At 53.8% G+C, this 19,645-nt stretch overlaps 1 pseudogene; it reads left to right on the top strand.

Annotated features, from left to right (window-relative positions):
• Window positions 1-5,684: 5,684 nt before the first annotated feature.
• LOC109755652 (uncharacterized) lies at window positions 5,685-16,245 on the top strand (annotated as a pseudogene).
• Window positions 16,246-19,645: the final 3,400 nt, after the last annotated feature.

Raw genomic sequence — 19,645 nt, 5'->3', positions numbered from 1 at the left:
GAGGGATAGCAATGGCGCACCACCTAGCGGTGCGCCATTAGTAACTTTTTTTGGATAGCAATGGCGCACCACCTAGCGGTGCACCATTAGTAATTTTTTTTGGATAGCAATGGCGCACCACCTAGCGGTGCGCCATTAGTAATTTTTTTGGATTTTTAGATGCATTAATTTGTGAATTGGTAAAACATTTATGAATATGAAAAAATATCATCAAATTTGAAAAAAATATTCATGAATTCAAAAGGTGCCCATGAAATTTAAGCAGGAAAAGGAACACTGAAAAATAAAATACAAGAATAAATATAAATAAAAATTTGTATATCAATGGCGCACCTCATTCGGGTGCGCCATAAATACCTTCATAGCAATGGCGCACCCTCCCCTGGTGCATCATTACTAACTGTTTTTTTAGTTGCATCTAATAATTATTTAGAAAATGACGATCAAATTTGAAAACATTTATGAATGTGGAAAAATATCATCAGATTTCAAAACATTTATGAAAAAATATGAATATGAAAACATTTATGAATATGAAAAAATATCATCAAATTTGTTATTTGAATTTTTTTTGGATTTTTAGTTGCATCTAATATTTTTTTTAGAAAACATTTATGAATATGAAAAATATCATCACATTTCAAAATATCATGAATTCAAAAAGTGCCGCCCATTTCCATATGTCGAAATACAATCGAGAAATGAAGACTACGATTTAAATACAATCGATCTTAGCTAGCTATCTTTTCACAATCTTTTTGCCCTTCTTTTTCGCAAATGGAGTTCTTCTGTTGAACGGACGTCCTTTAGGTAGGGTGGTCCTGCTTCTTCTTGTGGTGTATGGCACTTCATCGTCGTCGTCATGTTCCATCTTCGGGTCGTCGTACTTGTCGAAGTCTTGCTCATTGGCGACTCCATCCATTCCGATGATCTTCCTTTTGCCTCTCCTCACGACAACACGGCTGGGCTTTGACGGGTCGGTAATGAAGAAGCATTGGTCCACTTGGGAAGCCAGTACCCATGGCTCATTTTTCGCGGTGACGTTTGTGCCCGCGGTCTTGGATTTGGCTTCGGGTATAACCATGGTGGTGAAATACCGGTCTTCTTTTATGACGCTCTTGGCACATCTGACACGGAACATCGGGACCTTCTCTCCAGCGTAGCTCAGCTCCCAGATCTCCTCGATCCTTCCGTAGTATCTGTCCTTGTCGTTACCGTTGTAGGATTCCATCATTACCCCGGAGTTCTGATAACCATCGCTCTTCATGTCCTTGTCCTCGGTGTAGAATGTGTAGCCGTTGATATCGTACGCCTCATAGGTCATCAGGTTGTGCTCGGCGCCCTGTGACAAGGCGAATATGAGTTTTTCTTCCGCGGAAGAATCCTCATGTAAAGGGTACGACGGAAGCTTCTCCTTGAACCAACGCGTGAAACATGAGTTGTGCTCTTAGATTATATCTCCGTCCGTCCTCTGTTGGCCTCGGTCATTGTACGTCTTCTCAATAAAGGTTTTGTGCTCTACCACCCAAGGATCGACCACGTCTATGTGTTGTAGCGCGACTAGGTTTGCTCTTTCAAAGTCGGCGAGTCAACCCTCGATGTCGACATGCATTTCGTGGCGACCATCGCGGTGACCCCATCCAGCGAGCCTGCCGAGGTGCCTGTTGACGGGCAGACCAACGGGGTTCTCGATGCCTCTAGATAATTCGTGCAGTAGGAGATGCAGTCTTCGGTCAGAAAGCCCCTGGCTATGCTTCCTTCTGGACGTGACATGTTGCGAACGTATCCTTTGATGACACCATTCATCCTTTCGAACGGCATCATGCTGTGCAGGAACGTCGGCCCGAGTTGGATGATATCCTCCACGATATGGACCAGCAGATGCACCATAACATCGAAGAATGTGGGCGGGAAGTACATCTCAAGCTCGCATAGTATCACCACGACCTCTTCCTGTAGCCTTCTGAGTTGCCTCACGCCAACCGACTTCCGAGAGATGACGTCGAAAAAGTTGCATAGGCCAAATAGCGTTTCACGGACGTGCGCGTCCATGATCCCACGGATTGCAACTGGAAGTATCTGCGTCATCAGCACGTGACAGTCGTGAGACTTCATCCCGCTGAACTTCTGCTTCGCTGAGTCTAGGTATCTGCTTATCTTCCCCGCGTAACCGTAAGGAAATTTTACTCCTACGAGGCAGGTGAAAAACTGCTCGATCTCCTCCTGACTTAGAGTGAAGCACGCGGGAGGGTAGTCATTTCCGGTCTTCTTGGCCTTTTTGCCTTTGCGACGACTTTCCGTGTCCTGCTTCGCCTCATCATCATCATCATTAGCGTGAAGCTCCTCCCTGATGCCCATTGATTTCAAGTCTGCCCTTGCTTTCGGCCCATCTTTGGTCCTCTCTGGCATGTTGAGCAGGGTACCAAGCAGACTCTCGCACACGTTCTTCGTGATATGCATGACATCAAGGCTATGAGGCACACGGAGGATCTTCCAGTACGGCAAGTCCCAGAAAACAGACCTCGTTTTCCATACCTTCAGCAGCGGCTCTGGCGCCTTTCGCTTCTTTCCCGGCTCCGGGCACTCTTTCCAATTTTTCAACAGCTCGTCTATTTCCTCGCCGCTCCTCATACGCGGGCGTCTTCGGGGTTCGGTTTCACCATCGAACAGATCCTTGCGTTTTCTCCATGGGTCATCGTCGCGAAGCCACCTTCAATGTCCCATGAACACGGTTTTCGAAGACCCGGGATCTCTATCTAGCTGGCAATACGTTGTGTCCTCCATGCACCTGACGCATCCAGAAAATCCGTGGACCACCTGCCCCGCGAGATATCCGTAACCGAGATAGCCGTGCACCGTCGTGAGCAGTGCGGATCTCATAGCGAAATATTCTTTCTCTGCGGCGTCCCACGTATTGGCTGGCATTTTCCACAGCGTGTCTAGCTCCTCTTTCAGCAGCCCTAGATACAGATTGATGTCGTTCTCTGGTTGTTTCGGCCCTTCAATTAGCATACTCATGTGAATGTACTTCCTCTTCATGCACAACCAGGGGGAAGGTTGTACATCCACACAAACACAGGCCAGGTGCTATGTGTGCTTCTCTGGCTGCCAAACGGATTGACTCCATCGGTGCTCGCGCCCAGCATGATGTTCCTTGGATCATCCCCAAATTCTGGGTGTTCGAAGTTCAACGCTTGCCACTGGCTCGCATCCTTAGGGTGACTCAGCATCTTGTCTTTTTTATTTATCTCCGGATCATTTTCGTCATCTTCTCGCTTCTTCTCCTCCCTATCCGCGTGCCAACGCAGGAGCTTTGCTAGCTTAGGGTCCGCGAAATACCGCTGCAGACGAGGAGTGATCGGAAAGTACCACACCACTTTTCGAGGAGCTTTCTTCCTCTTCTTGTATCGAGTGACGCCGCACACCGGACATATGGTAGACTCCGCGTGCTCGTCCCGATAAATGATGCAATTGTTCATGCACACATGGTATTTCACGTGCGGTAAATCCAGAGGACACACGATTTTCTTCGCCTCCTCGAAACTGGTCGGGCACTTGTTCCCCTTGGGAAGACGTTCGTGCCAGAATGACATGTTCTCGTCGAAGCATGCGTCGGTCATTTTGTGTTTTACCTTCATCTCCAGAGCCATGAGCGTTACTTTCAGGCGGGTATCCTCGGGCCTGCATCCTTCATACAATGGAGTAACCGCGTCTATCTCCAGTTGATCCAGCTTGGCTTTCTCTCGGGCGACAGCTCTTGCGTTATCCGTCTGCTTGAGAAGCAGCTCTTGAATATGAGGGTCCTGCACCCAGCCCATCGATGGTCCATCGTCGTCTGCTCCGGCATCTTCATCTTCATGATCATGCCCTTCGTCTTGATCTTCCTCATCATCATGTCCTGCATCTTCTACATGATGACTGTGTACTGCATCACCGTTGTGATCGTGTCCTGGAGATTCTTCGTCTTCTCGCCCGCCCTCGCCGCGGTGGTTGTCTTGCTGCCCTTCCTCATTTCTTGCCCGGCCCCCATGGACGACTTCATAGTCATCTTCATCACCTTGCCACCGATAGCCATCCATGAAACCACGCAAGAGCAGGTGGTCCCGCACCTGTCCGGAATCCGGGTCCGCAATAAGGCTCTTCAGCTTGCATCTTCGACACGGACATCTTATCTCCGTCTCGTTCTTTTGAAGCATCTCGGCCTTCGCGGAGCTCAAAAACCTATTCACGATGCCTTCGGTCATCGTGTGGACCATGGTCGCCTGCGGGGTAGAGCAAAACGATATTTTAGAACCAAGAAAAAATTTGGCATGACTTTCCCTAAAAATAGGACCAAAAAGAATGCATAGTGCCACATTCTCACCGAAACGGAAATGAATCAACATTCCGGCAAAATATTGGCAACTATCGCATTTCAAATACATGTACCTGCAAACACAAACATATATGCAACACCACAAACATACGTAGATCTAGCTAGGCCATAAAAAGTGCATGTGCACGTTGTTGGAGGGAGAAAAAAGTAGATCTACAACATAAAGAAAGCTTTCCCCTTACTTACCTATCAAAAAAGGTAATTTAACCACTTAATTTGGGTGAATCTATGGTGCAAATGAGGTGAGGAGGAGGAGGTGGAGAGAATGAAGTGGGGAAAGTGAGTGTGGTAGGTGGCTGTCCAAAATATCTAGCTGGTCTCAGGTTACTAATGGCGCACCAATGCGCCGTTAGTAACCCTGGTTACTAATGGCGCACCAGTTACGTGGTGCGCCATTACTAGTTTTGCACAAAAAATGTAATTGTTAGTAGTGGCGCACCGTGGTTGTGGTGCGCCATTACTAGTTTGAACTAGTAATGGCGCACTTTACACAGGTGCGCCATTACTAATTTTGAAAAAAAAGTAAAAAAAATTATTAGTAGTGGCGCATAGAGCGTGTGGTGCGCCATTACTAGTTTTACTAGTAATGGCGCACTGTGCCCTGGTGCGCCATTAATAGTTTTGAAAAAATAAAAAAATAAAATTTGCTAGTAATGGCGCACCGTGTGTCTGGTGCGCCATTAGTAATGAGGACACTAATGGCTCACCTGTATTTGATAGCAGTGGCGCACCACATACATGGTGCGCCATTAATGTCTATATTAGCTATAGCCCTTTTCCTAGTAGTGATTGTTTGAGGAATTAGCTCACCACAAGATGAGCTGATCCATCATTGGATGACCCAATCCCTGGTATGGGCTTATGCTTTTACTAAGGATGAGATGGTGATGCTGGGCAACCCATTCCATTCCTCAAAAGTGAGTCACGTCCAGAGCTGGAACTGGATGGTCGCTCGGCTCACTGACCAATTCTTCAAACCAAACAACCCATATACTTATCCATCACCATAATGCTTATAGGAAGGAAATAAAATATAGTAAAATAAATCAAATGAATGTTGTAGAAAACAAAACCAACTTTGCCAAGACATCTCATTAACTGTCTTGGGATTTTTTTCCCCATGGTATGAAAGCGAAACAAAAACGAAACCAAAATAACAGGGAGGGTGGGGGTGACATTGTGTGGAGTAGGATGACTGCATATTTCCAGTACTGGGAAATATTGGCTAGCTCCTTTTTAGTTTTTTGTCGAGGAGAACATCTTGACCAGTAAGCAGCAACATCAAGAGACAAGAGAGTAGTGCAAAAGGTGTGTCCAGCATGCATTGCCCCCCTCTCCACCCAAAGCTGGCAAGAGATTTTTCAACCCAAAAGCTTCTGCAGACATGGCTAACAATTACTGTGTTAGCTTCCTGCTGTTCTTCACTGCACTGATTTCTCTACTACCCAAATCTTACCCAGAGTCCACAAATCAGTATAGTGATGAACACCAAATCCTTCTGGGACTCAAGAGATACTGGGGGAGCTCAACTGTGCTTGGCAGATGGAACTCCATTTCCTCTGACCACTGCAGATGGGGAGGACTTACATGCACAAAAGGTGAGGTCACTGCCATCTCCCTTCCACAGCAAACCCTTATGAAACCAATCCCACCGTCCCTTTGCCTCCTCAAGAATCTTGCCTACTTGGACCTCTCCTACAACAACTTCTCCACTTCATTCCCTACAATACTCTACAATTGCTCCAATCTGAAGTACCTGGACCTTTCCAACAACGCCTTTGGTGGGAAACTCGCAGCTGACATAAACAGTTTATCAGCAAAGCTAGAGCATCTCAACTTATCAAGCAATCGCATCATGGGCGAAATCCCACCATCCATTGGATGGTTTCCAAAGCTCAAGTCACTGATCCTCGACACCAATCAATTTGATGGAAGCTATCCAGTACAGGACATAAGCAATCTAGCCAACCTCGAGATGCTGACTCTGGCGGACAATCCATTTCTGCCAGCTCCATTCCCAGTTGAGTTTGGTAAGTTGACACGCCTCACATACTTGTGGCTGTCAGGTATGAACATGACAGGTGAGATACCTGAGAGCGTATCAAGCCTCACAGAGCTCAGCCTCTTGGCCGTGACAAATAATATGCTGCAAGGCACAATTCCGACATGGGTATGGCAGCATAAGAAGCTTCAGTACTTGTACATGTTTAACAACGGTTTGACAGGCGAGATTTCATCCAGTGTCACAGCCGTAAACTTGGTGGAGCTTGATGTGTCCTCAAACAATCTAACAGGGTCAATACCAGATGACTTTGGTAAGCTCATCAACCTTACCCTGTTGTTTCTCTACACGAATCAACTTCATGGGTCAATACCGCCAAGCATTGGGTTGCTGCCGAATCTCAGAGACATCCAGCTATTTGAGAACATGTTAACTAGTTCTCTTCCACTAGAGCTCGGAAGGCACTCACCGCTAGTCAATCTTGAAGTCTGCGACAATAACCTTTCTGGTGAGCTGCCAGCTGATCTTTGCTTCAACAGGAAATTAAATGACATCGTTGTGTTCAATAATAACTTTTCTGGAAAGCTTCCAGAATCGCTAGACGGCTGCTATCTGTTGAACAATTTAATGTTGTACAACAATCATTTTACTGGAGAGTTCACCAAGAGTATCTGGTCAGTGGTGAAAAATCAGCTAACGACAGATATGATCCAAAACAACAATTTCTCTGGGACCTTTCCTACCCAGCTACAATGGAACTTTTCACGTATTGAGATGAGCAACAACAGATTCTCTGGTCCCATTCCAACTTTAGCAGGCAAAATGAAAGTATTCAGGGTAGTAAATAACTTGCTTTCTGGCAAAATTCCCTGGGATTTGACGGGCATTTCACAGGTAGAAGAGCTTGACCTTTCTGGAAATCAAATTAATGGATCGATACCCATGGCAATTGGAGTGCTAAAGCTCAAAGCACTTAATCTAAGTGGAAATCAGATATCTGGTATTGTACCTGCAGCATTTTGGGTTTATGTCAGAGCTAACCATCCTTGACCTCTCCTCGAATGCGCTATCTGGCGAGATCCGAAAAGATATCAATAAGTTGAATTTGAACTTTTTAAACCTCTCCGTGAATCACCTCACAGGGAAAATTCCAACATCATTGCAAAACGAAGCATATGAGCAAAGCTTCCTCTTAAATCCAGGCCTCTGTGTCTCATTGAATAATTCCATCCCGAATTTCCCGATTTGCGGACAAGAGCAAACACCAACAATGGTATCTCCAGGAGGCTTATATCCCTCTTTTTTGTTCTTGCAAGTATCATGCTTGTGGGTTTGGCAGTTGGTGGTTTCTTGCTATTAAAGAGGAAAAAGAATAGCCAAGATCATCTATCGTGGAAGCTGACCCAGTTCCATGCACTGCATTTCACAGAGTATAATGTTCTTTCTGGGCTCTGTGAGATGAACTGGATTGGAAGTGGCAGGTCTGGCAATGTGTATCGAATTTGTGTTGTGGATGGAGAAGGTGGTAGTAGAATGGTGGCTGTTAAAAAGATATGGAACGCGCAAAACCTTGACAACAAGCTTGAGAAGGACTTCCTTGCAGAGGTCCAGATATTGGGTGAGATCCGGCACACAACAAGTTGCTCTGCTGCATCTCAAGCTCAGAGGCAAAGGTTCTTGTCTACGAGTACATGGAAAACGGTAGCTTAGATAGGTGGCTTGTTATGACCGGCATATACTACAGCCCAGGCAGTTAGGGCCCTGGCCCAGTTATCTTATCGTTATTAGGGGCTTAGCCCAGTTATCGTATTTGGAGATTATATAAACTCATGTAAGGACTCGTTTGAAGTTAAGCAGAGGCAATCATATTTGCTCGGCTTCCTGAAGGGAGCCGGGAGACCTAACCCTAGCCGCCGCGTCCTGCTCCCTCCCTCTCTCTCTCGCACATGTGACGACGGCGCCCAAGCGCCGGCGACCTCGCCTTCCTCCTCGCCAAGCCCCCTTCCACCCCTACAACCTACGAGCTAGACCTGGTAGGATCCCAGATCCTATCAATCTAGTATCAGGTGTCTCAGGCTCGATCATGTCCGCGCCACCACCCACCCTCTCCCTCCCGCTGCCGATCGCCTCTTCGTCGCCGATGACCACCGCGGCCAGCACGCCGTCCATGACCGGGCCGGTCTCCTCCGCCGCCTGGACGCCACCCGCACCCGCCCGCGCCGTGCTCACCCCGGAGGAGATGACGGCGGCGCTCCGGGACCTAACTCAGGCGGTCCAGGGCATCCGCACCTTCCTCACGGGGCACTATGGGCTGCAGCCGCCCGCCCCCATCACCACCATCACGGTTCCGCAGCAGCTCCCGTGGCAGCCGCCAGCATCGGCGACCTCCGTTGCATCCATCATGTCGCTGCCGCAGCAGCAGCAGCAGCCGTCGCCGCCACCGGCGATCTCGGGGTCGGGCCTTCCGTCGACGGCGCCCGGGGTGCCCATCCACCAGGTCCGTTTTCCCCCGTCGCCATCTCCGCTACCGACCTGGCTCACCGGGTCCATCGAGCCGGTCTACACGATGGCCTCAGGAAAGCCGCACGTGCTATCACCGCCGGTGCCGCCCCCGACCATGCAGTTCGGCGGGTCCTCGGGTGCCGCGGGTCCCTACGATGGTGTGGACGGGCCCCTTCTCCATGGCGGTACTCTGCAGCCTGCACACTCGGCGACATCGCCCTCGCTGTTATGCGCGGATGACGCATACCCGGCCGTCATCCACGCCCAGCCACCGCCGAGATTCTCCAAGCTGGAGTTCGCGACCTACGACGGCACGGTCGACCCCCTGAATTGGCTCAACCAATGCGACCAATTTTTCAGGGGGCAGTGCACGCTCGCGTCCGACCGCACCTGGATCGCCTCCTATCATCTACGAGGCGCCGCCCAGACGTGGTATTACGCCCTCGAGCAGGACGAGGGCGGCATGCCACCATGGGAGCGTTTCCGTGATCTGTGCCTCTTGCGCTTCGGTCCGCCTATACGCGGGAGCCGTCTGGCGGAGCTTGGGCGCCATCCGTTCCTCACCACAGTGCAAGACTTCGCCGACCGCTTCCAGGCACTGGCGTGCCACGCCCCCGGCGTTTCGGCTCGTCAGCGGGCTGAGCTCTTCGTCGGCGGCCTACCGGACCACATCCACGTGGACGTGGAGATGTGGGGGCCACAGGACCTCCAGACGGCCATGTACTACGCCCGCGCTTTCGAGCGCCGCGCGGTGGCCATCCAGCAGGCGTCACCGCCCCGGGCCGCTGGGCCTCCACCCTGGCCGGAAGTTCCCGCGCAGGGTCGGCCTGCTCAGGCTTCCACGGCGCCCCTTGCCACGATCGCGGCGCGCCGTTCCACCGGCTCACCCCGGCCGAGCAACTCGAGCGTCGCCATCAAGGGTTGTGCTTCAACTGCGACGAGCCCTACGTGCCCGGCCACGTCTGCCCGCGACTCTTCTACCTGGAGGCTGCGGACTACATTGAGGAGGACACCGCCGCCGCCGGGCTCGGCGACCTGCCCGCCCCAGCTGACTTGGAGGTGTTTGGCGCCCGTTGATCACCTCAAGGAGTTCTGCACGCGCTTCCCCACCTTCCAGCTCGAGGACGAGCTGTTTGTGCAGGCGGGGAGAGATGTTATGACCGGCATATACTACAGCCCAGGCAGTTAGGGGCCTGGCCCAGTTATCTTATCGTTATTAGGGGCTTAGCCCAGTTATCGTATTTGGAGATTATATAAACTCATGTAAGGACTCGTTTGAAGTTAAGCAGAAGCAATTATATTTGCTCGGCTTCCTGAAGGGAGCCGGGAGACCTAACCCTAGCCGTCGCGTCCTGCTCCATCCCTCTCTCTCACACATGTGACGACGGCGCCCCAGCGCCGGCGACCTCGCCTTCCTCCTCGCCAAGCCCCCTTCCACCCCTACAACCTACGAGCTAGACCTGGTAGGATCCCAGATCCTATCATGGCTGCATCAGAGAGATAGAGTTGGTTCACTGGTGCCTTTGGATTGGCCCACCAGATTGCAAATTGCCATTGACTCAGCAAGAGGTCTCTGCTATATGCACCATGATAGGTCACCCGCAATAGTGCACTGTGATGTCAAGTCTGCTAATATCCTTCTTGACCCCGAGTTCAGAGCAAAGATAGCCGATTTCATGCTTGCTCGGATTCTTCTCAAAACCGGAGACCCTGCGTCAATTTCTGCCATAGGTGGTATCTTTGGCTAGATGGCACCAGGTAAGAAAAAGAAATACAAACTCAAACTGGTATATATTTAGGATGTACCATGTGTTGGCAAAACCTCACCGATCTCTCGCGCTCACTCTACTCTCTGAACTCACCGGAGGTGAGGACGAAGATGAACAAGAGGTTTTGCGCCACCTGAACCTTGCGACTTTTCTGTTTCTCATTACCTTCTACTTATTCGGAGTACAGCAAAGGAAACGGGCTCGTGGGCCCCTAACTACACGCCACCACAGATCGTGATGCTCGTGCCATCCCACGAGCGATCAGTGAGGGCGCCAGAAACGCTCCACGCGCTAACTGACTCGAGCTAAGCTCGCTAACAGAAAACTGAAACTACTGACGAAACTGAAGAAAGACTGAAACTGACGAAACTGAAAAACAAACACTAGCTACTGCAGACTTGGGTTTATTCAACAATCACCCCCTAAATCCTAGTATGCCTACTTTATTTCCTTCATTCCAATCTTCTCTCTCAGCTGGATGAACCTGACCCGTCCCAAAGGCTTCGTCACAATGTCAGCCAACTGATCTTCAGTTCTGATGTAATCAACTGTCATCCTTCCATCCTCCACACATTCCCTGATGAAATGATATCGCACATCAATGTGCTTGCTTCTGTCGTGGAGAACTGGATTCTTGCAGAGAGCTATGGCAGATTTGTTGTCCACCAGAAGCAGCGGCACCTGAAGCTCTTCACATGTGATCTCTGCAAGAAGACACGCCGCCCACACGCCCTGACAGGCGGCCGTTGTAGCTGCAATAAACTCAGCCTCACATGATGAAAGAGCCACCACCTTCTGTTTCTGCGACAGACAGCTGACAGGGCTATCACCAACGAAGAAGATTCCCCCGAACGTGCTCTTGCGATCGTCGATGTCGCCGGCCATGTCACTGTCGCTGCACCCGACGAGCCTGGCTCCGTTGGCTCGCCGACGAGGAAAATGACACCCCAGATCACGGGTGCCAGCCACATACCTGACGATGTGCTGAACAGCAGTCAGGTGCTCGACCGTGGTCGCTTCCATGAAACGGCTCATGTAGCTCACCGCGAAGGTGATGTCTGGCCGGGAGTGGGTGAGGTAGCGCAACATCCCCACCATGCTCATGTACTCCCTAGCATTCGTCGGAGCCACTGTGCTTGACTTGCTCAGCTTCAGACGCGCTTCCATGGGTGTCTGACGTGCATTGCACCCCGTCAGCCCCGCCTTCTCGATGATCTTGTCGGCGTACGCGCTCTGCGCAATGGTCACATCATCCGCATCCTGGCGCACTTCAATGCCCAGGTAGTAGGAGAGCAACCCGAGATCGCTCATCCTAAACTTGCCCTTCATCGCCGTCTTGAAACTGTCGATCTCCATGGCATCGACCCCGGTGATCACCAGGTCATCCACGTACACCCCCAGAAGAAGGAGCTCGCGGCCTGACCCGCGTGCGTAGACGGCGTGCTCGGAGTTGCAGCGACGGAAACCCATGTCGACGAGTGTGGCGTCAAGCTTGGCGTTCCAAGCGCGGGGTGCCTGGTGGAGACCGTACAGCGCCTTGTGCAGCTTCAGTACCTTGCGCTTGTGGTCGACGATGACGAAGCCCGGTGGCTGCTCGACGTAGACCTCCTCCTTCAGCTCGCCATTTAGGAAAGCCGATTTGACATCCATATGATGGATCGGCCATCCCTCATGCGCTGCGAGTGCTAGCAGCACACGCACTGACTCCAAGCGAGCTACTAGAGCAAAAACCTCGTCGAAGTCGATCCCTGGCTTGTGCACAAATCCCTTGGCGACGAGGCGAGCTTTGTACTTGACGATTTTTCCAGTCGAATCCTTCTTAACACGGAACACCCACTTTACCCCAATGGCCTGGTGTCCAATGGGAAGATCAGTGAGCTCCCACGTGTTGTTTTCCTTGATCGAGTTTACCTCCTCGATCATTGCCTTGCGCCAGCTTGGATCGAGCTCCGCCTCTCTGAACGTGCTTGGTTCTTCAGCAGAGGCGATCGCAGTCTTGCGTCTGGCTGGACGGCGCCATAGTGGGGCCCGAGAATGTCAGACACGCGGCGAAAGCGATGAGCCACGCGCGCGTCGTCATCGGCGTCCAACACTGGGCTCCCGGAGGGCGGCGTCACGAACTCCACCCCCACTGGAGTGGCGGCTGCAGCAGGGCTTTGCAGTGCCTCAGCCGCCGATTCCTGGCTGCTGACAGACACGGCTGTGTCCGGACTGCTGACAGGTGTGGGCGTGTTCCCTTCAGAATGTGATCTCACCGCGGCCGGTTTCCGCGGAGCCGGCGGCGTCTGAGGTTCTGCTTCTTCTCCGCCACTCTGAGCCATCTGCACCTTGTAAGCTGGATAAGTTACAATGACCGACTCACCCACTGTCGCCGGAGCGCCATGAGAGGTGTCCTCCTAGTTCCATCGTGCTGACTCGTCGAAGACAGCGTCCCGCGTGATCTGGACACGCTTGGTTGTCGGGTTGTAGGCGCGGTACGCCTTGCCGCCCTCCTCGTACCCGACGAATACCATCGGAGTGGAGCGGTCCTCGAGCTTGCTCTGGTGCGGTTTCACCGTCTTGACATGAACCACGCACCCAAAAGTGCGCAGGAAGTGCACCGGAGGTCGATCACCGTGCCACGCCTCGTATGGAGTCATGCCGACCACGGAGCGCGTCGGCGATCTGTTCAGGATGAAGACGGCAGTGGTGACTGCCTCCCCCAGAACTCTCCTGGCATGGACGTGGCCTTCATCATGCTCCTGGCCATGGCCACCACCGTCTGGTTGCGGCGCTCCACAACGCCGTTTTGCTGAGGGGAGTACGGCGCCGTGAGCTGCCGCTGCACCCCACGGTCTGCACAGTAGTCGCTGAAGTCGACGGAGGTGAACTCTCCGCCGCGGTCCGTCCGCAGAGGCGCGCATCTTGCGCCCTGTCTCTGTCTCCACACGCGCCTGAAACCGTGCGATCGCCCCGGCGGCCTCGTCCTTGGAACGTAGCACTGACAGCCACATGTACCTGGACATGTCGTCAATGAGGAGGAGGAAGTAGCGCCGTCCGCCAGCCGCGGCGGGCGTGATCGGCCCGCACAGATCGCCGTGCACCAGCTCCAGGATCTGCTCCGCTATGTAGTTTGCCTCTGCAGGAAATGAGCCACGCCTCTGCTTGCCGGCGAGGCACCCGTCACACACTTGGTCGACGTGGTCGATGGAGGGCAGCCCGCGCACCAGACCTTGCTGGGCGAGCTTGCGGAGAGCCTGGAAGTTGAGGTGGCCAAATCTGGCATGCCACCTCCACGCCTCGTCCGTCGTGCACCATGCGGCCAGACAGACAGGGCGCGCGAGCTGGAGCGTGTATGGGTACAGCCTGTTGCCGGCGCGCTGCACCCTTGCCACGATCCGACGCTGCTGGTCGTAGAGGGTGAAGACGACGTGCTCTATCTCCGACCGGCACCCGATCTGGTCGAGTTGCCCGATGCTGATGTTGTTGCTTTTGAGACGCGGGATGAAGTAGACACCGCTCAGGATGCGGTGACCGCCAGCGTGGTCGGTGAAGAGCACACAGCCGCGCCCTCGGATGTCGACGACCGATCCATCCCTGAACTTGACAGTGCCGGTGACGTGACGGTCGAGCTCACTGAACGAGGCCTCCTCGCCGGACATGTGGTTGCTGGCCCCTGTGTCCATGTACCAGACGCCGGAGTGTGCGTCCGTGGCCAGGCCCAAATGAGCTTCCACGCGCTCTTCGACCAGCTCGACGTGCCCGTCGCGATCGCCTGGAACCGCGGACAGCTCACACACTTGCGCCATGAGGAGGTGCGTGGGATCAGCGTCGCCCCCGCCGTGCCCTTGGGCGAGAAGGGCCTTCGCCTCCTCGTCGCGCTTCTTCCTGCAGTCACGGGCCCAGTGGCTGCTGATGCCGCAGTAGCGACACTTGTCGCGATCGTTGCCGTTGCCGGCGCCACCGGCGTTTCCTCTACCAGCACCTCCGTTCTGGCCGCGTCCACCGCCACCGCCGCGGCGCCCATGGCCTCTTCCACGCCGGCCTCGAGACGAGACGGAGCCGCCAGCGTGTGGATCACCGTTCTTGAGACGGGCGTGCCACTCCTCTTCAGTGAGAAGCAGGCGCCCCATGCCATCAGTGGCCTGTTGCAGCTCATGGCGTTCCTCCGCCGCCTTCAGTCTCCCAGTCAACTCAACAGAGAGCTGATCGAGATCGACCAAAGTTTCGATCGAGAGGGCGATCTGCGAAAACTGTTTGGAGACTACTGAAAGAAATTTTCTCACAACCCTTTTTTCAGGGATAGTCTCACCGAGCTGTGCCATCTGCCCCACCATTGCAGTGAGATGCATTGCGAAGTCGTCCACCGACTCGCCGTCGGCGAACTTGATGTCGCCGTACTGCCTGGTGAGTGTCGCGAGTTTGGCCTCCCGCACCCGCGCCACACCAAGCCTCATCGTCTTCAGAGAGTCCCACGCCTCCTTCGCCGTCGCCTTGGCGGTGAGCGTGGGTCCCATCTCCGGCGGCACCCCGCGCAGGATCGCCTCGAGCGCCAAACAATCCTCGCTGCGCTCGGCGGTGCCCGTCTGGACGGCGTCCCAGAGATATCGTCCCTCCATCATGACCTGCATCAGGACGGCCCAGTCGGTGTAGTTGGATCGGGTCAGCTGCGGCCACGCCGCACCGCCGATGTCGCGTGCCATCCGCACCGTGGATCTCTCAGCCACGGCAAGCTCCTTGTCGTCGGAGTCCCGTGCCCGCGGAGTGGCCGGCGACTTGCTACCACTGGAGTCGTCTGGGCCCGCCATTCCCACGATCAGGAACCGGCTCTGATGCCAATTGTTAGCAAAACCTCACCGATCTCTCGCGCTCATTCTACTATCTGAACTCACCGGAGGTGAGGACGAAGATGAACAAGAGGTTTTGCGCCGCATGAACCTTGCGACTTTTCTGTTTCTCATTACCTTCTACTTATTCGGAGTACAGCAAAGGAAACGGGCTCGTGGCCCCCTAACTACGCGCCACCACAGATCGTGATGCTCGTGCCATCCCACGAGCGATTAGTGAGGGCGCCAGAAACGCTCCACGCGCTAACTGACTCGAGCTAAGCTCGTTAACAGAAAACTGAAACTACTGACGAAAATGAAGAAAGACTGAAACTGACGAAACTGAAAAAACAAACACTAGCTACTGCAGACTTGGGTTTATTCAACACCATGTGCTAATCAGAGACTAGCTTTTTTGCAGAGTATGGATACCGGCTTAAGGTGAATGAGAAGGTCGACGTCTACAGCTTCGGAGTGCTCCTGTTGGAGCTCACAACAGGGAGAGTGGCAAATGATGGAGGCTTGGAGTATTGCTTGGCAGAATGGGCATGGAGACAGTATCAAGAATATGGCCTGTCAATTGATCTTCTTGATGAAGACATTCGAGATCCAGCCAACATTGAAGATGCATTTGCAGTGTTTACGCTAGGTGTGATCTGTACAGGCGGGCAGCCTTCAGTACGGCCATCAATGAAGGATGTGTTGTACGCTCTTCTCCGGTTTGAACATAAATCAAGGGAAAGAAGCCTGCAGCATGCTGTCTCCGAAGAAACATCACTTCTAGAATCCTAGAATAACTGAAGACGTAGAGGAATTGTTTCAGGGAAAGAGATAGAACACACCGATTCCATTCATCTGAGAGGTTACATATACAGGAGAGCAGCGGGCACTTGAGCCACGATGGAGATCGTGGAGTGGCCATGCTCGAGAGGTGGAGGGACGTGTGTGCGTAAGGGAAAACTGCACACACGTACGCTATACTAGCCTCACGTAGAGACTACGTACAATACTCACACACACATATACATGTAGCTTAACAACCCCCCGCAGTCGTGACGGCGCGAGGAGCGACGCAGAGACTGGAACGGAAGTCGTGGAAGACATCGACGGCCAATCCTTTGGTCATCACGTCGGCGAGTTGCTGCCGCGTGGGAATGTGAAGGACGCAAAACTCGCCCAGGGCCACGCGCTCGTGGACGAAGTGAATGTCGAGTTCGACATGCTTGGTGCGCCGGTGATGGACGGGATTGCTGGACAGGTACACCGAAGAGATGTTGTCGCAGTACACGAGTGTCGCCGTCTTGACAGAGCAGCGGAGTTCGCCCAAAAGTTGTCGGAGCCAGACGCACTCAGCCACCGCATTGGCAACACCGCGATACTCAGCCTCAGCACTCGATCTGGAGACGATCGGCTGGCGTTTGGACGACCAGGAGACAAGAGTGTCACCAAGATAGACGCAGTACCCCGAGGTGGAGCGCCGCGTATCCGGGCAGCCAGCCCAGTCGGCGTCGGTGTAGACGCGGAGATCAAGTGTCGAGGACGCGCGCAGGTGTAACCCGAGGGAAGCAGTGCCGCGAATGTACCGGAGAGCACGCTTGATCAGCGCACGATGGCACTCGCGTGGATCATGCATGTGCAAACATATTTGCTGGACGGCGTAGGCGAGCTCCGGGCGCGTGACGGTGAGGTACTGGAGGGCACCTGCGAGGCTGCGGTACTCAGTGGAGTCAGCCACGCAGGGGCCAGTCGCCGCGGGCAGCTTGGCCTTGGTGTCCACCGGAGTAGGCGCGGGTTTGCAGTTGTCCATGGCAGCACGCTCCAGCACGTCCTCGGCATACTGCTCTTGCGAGAGGAAGAAGCCAGCAGCGGAGCACGTGACGCGGATGCCCAAGAAGTAGTGTAGGGCGCCGAGATCTTTCATGGCGAACTCGGTGGTGAGCGCGGCGATGATGCGACGAAGAAAGGCGTCGGAGGAGGCCGTGAGGACGATATCGTCCACGTAGAGCAGCAGGTACGCGGCGTCAGCTCCGCGCGCGAGCGTGAACAGCGAACTGTCTGAGCGGGTCGCCGTGAACCCAAGGGTGGTGAGGAAGCCGGTGAAGCGGAGAAACCACGCGCGCGGCGCCTGCTTCAAGCCATATAGAGACTTGGAAAGGCGGCACACATGGTCTGGCTTGGCGGTGTCGACGAAGCCCGCAGGTTGAAGACAGTAAACCTCTTCCTGGAGTGTGCCATGCAAGAAGGCATTCTTTACATCGAGTTGATGGACTGGCCACCGACGCGACGCGGCGAGAGTGAGGACGGTGCGGATAGTCGCCGGTTTAACCACAGGAGAGAAGGTCTCCCCATAGTCGACACCAGCGCGTTGGTTGAAGCCACGCACAACCCATCTTGCTTTGTATCGTTCAAGAGTGCCGTCCGCGCACAGTTTGTGACGGAAAACCCATTTTCCTGTGATGATATTGGCGCGGGGAGGTTTAGGCACAAGCTCCCAGGTACGGTTTTCAGTGAGAGCGGCAAACTCCTCACGCATGGCAGCGACCCAGTTAGGATCACGAAGAGCAACGCGCACAGAGCGCGGGAGTGGAGAAATCGTTGGTGGAGCGGCGACAGAGACAACACAAACGTAGTCCGCGGCGTACTTCTGGTTTGGCCGGAACACGCCGGCGCGTGCACGGGTGACTACCCCTGGCGCGGGAGGAGGCGGAGCAACGGAGCGGCCGGGGCCATCGGATGAAGATCCGACGGATGCATGGGAGCCGGACGTGCATGGGCTGGAGGAGGGAGTGGACGCGGCCCGAGAGGCGGGGGAAGTGGGTGAGGGAGTGTTTGAAAGTGGGCCGCAGGATGGGGATCCGACGACGTTGTTTAAAGGAGGTGTGTGCGCGCGCTCGGGAGAGCGGCAAGGCAGGGGCTGACGGAGGGGCGTGGGACGAGTGGGCACCGGCACGAGGCGTGGGGGAGAGATCGTGGGAGCGGGTGGTAGCTGCGGCGTGGCAAAGGGAAAGGTGAGTTCGTCAAAACGAACATGGCGAGAAGTGAGCACGCGACGAGTGGTTGGGTCGTAGCAGCGATAACCGCGATGATCTAGGGGATAGCCCAAGAAAACACATGCCACAGAGCGAGCAGCAAGCTTATGACGCGTAGTCGAGGTGGTGTTGGGATAACATAGGCAGCCGAAAACGCGCAAAGCGGAGTAGTCGGGAGCGACACCAAGGAGGAGTTCATGCGGGGTACGCGGCGAGCTAGACGCACAGGGCTTGTAATTGTGAAGGAGCGTGGCGGTGGCGAGTGCTTCAGCCCAGAAACGAGGCGGAAGGGAGGCGTGGAAGAGAAGTGCGCGCACGGCCTCGTTCAGAGTGCGGAGAGCACGCTCGGCAACCCCGTTTTGTTGGCTCGTGTAGGGGCATGACAGGCGAAGGACTGTGCCGTGGCGAGAGAGAAGGGAGCGAACGGCGAGGTTGTCAAACTCGCGGCCATTATCGGTTTGCAAAGCCAGGATAGGACACTCAAATTGAGTGTGAACATAGGCGTAGAAAGCAGTGAGCACACAAATCACATCAGACTTGTTTCGAAGAGGAAATGTCCATACATAGTGCGTACAACTATCAATGATAACGAGGTAGTATTCGAAACTAGAAATGCTAACAACTGGAGAAGTCCAAACATCTAAGTGTAATAGCTGAAACGGGAAATAGCTAGTGGACGTGGAGACAGCGAACGGCAGGCGTGTGTTCTTGCCGAGGCGACACGCCGAGCAGGAGTGCGGAGTGGAAGGCGCGCAGGTGAACTCGAACTGGCCCAGAGCACGACGGAGCACCTCCTTGCCGGGATGCCCAAGACGGCTATGCCACAACTCAGCAGACGCGACGCCGGCGAAGTAGCTAGCGCGCGGGACGGCGGGGTTGCAGCACACTGGGTACAGGTCGCCGGTGGAGTCACACCGAAGGATCACCAGGCGGGTGCGGATATCCTTGACAGAAAACCCAAAGGCGTCAAATTCCACAGACACAGGATTATCGCGAGTAAGTCGTCGGACAGAAAGAAGATTGGTAATGATGGAGGGAGAGAGGAGCACATTGTGGAGCTCGAGAGAGGAGTTGTTAGCAATGAGCGAGCCGCGGCCAGTGTGTGTAATGGGCATGCGGCCGCCATTGCCAACGATAATATCACGAGGAGGAAAAGAAGGACG

The sequence above is a fragment of the Aegilops tauschii genome, chromosome 6, assembly GCF_002575655.3.
Source record: "Aegilops tauschii subsp. strangulata cultivar AL8/78 chromosome 6, Aet v6.0, whole genome shotgun sequence".
Lineage (NCBI taxonomy): Eukaryota > Viridiplantae > Streptophyta > Magnoliopsida > Poales > Poaceae > Aegilops > Aegilops tauschii.
Note: the sequence above shows the minus strand (reverse complement) of the source record. Positions and strands in the feature narration are given on the sequence as shown.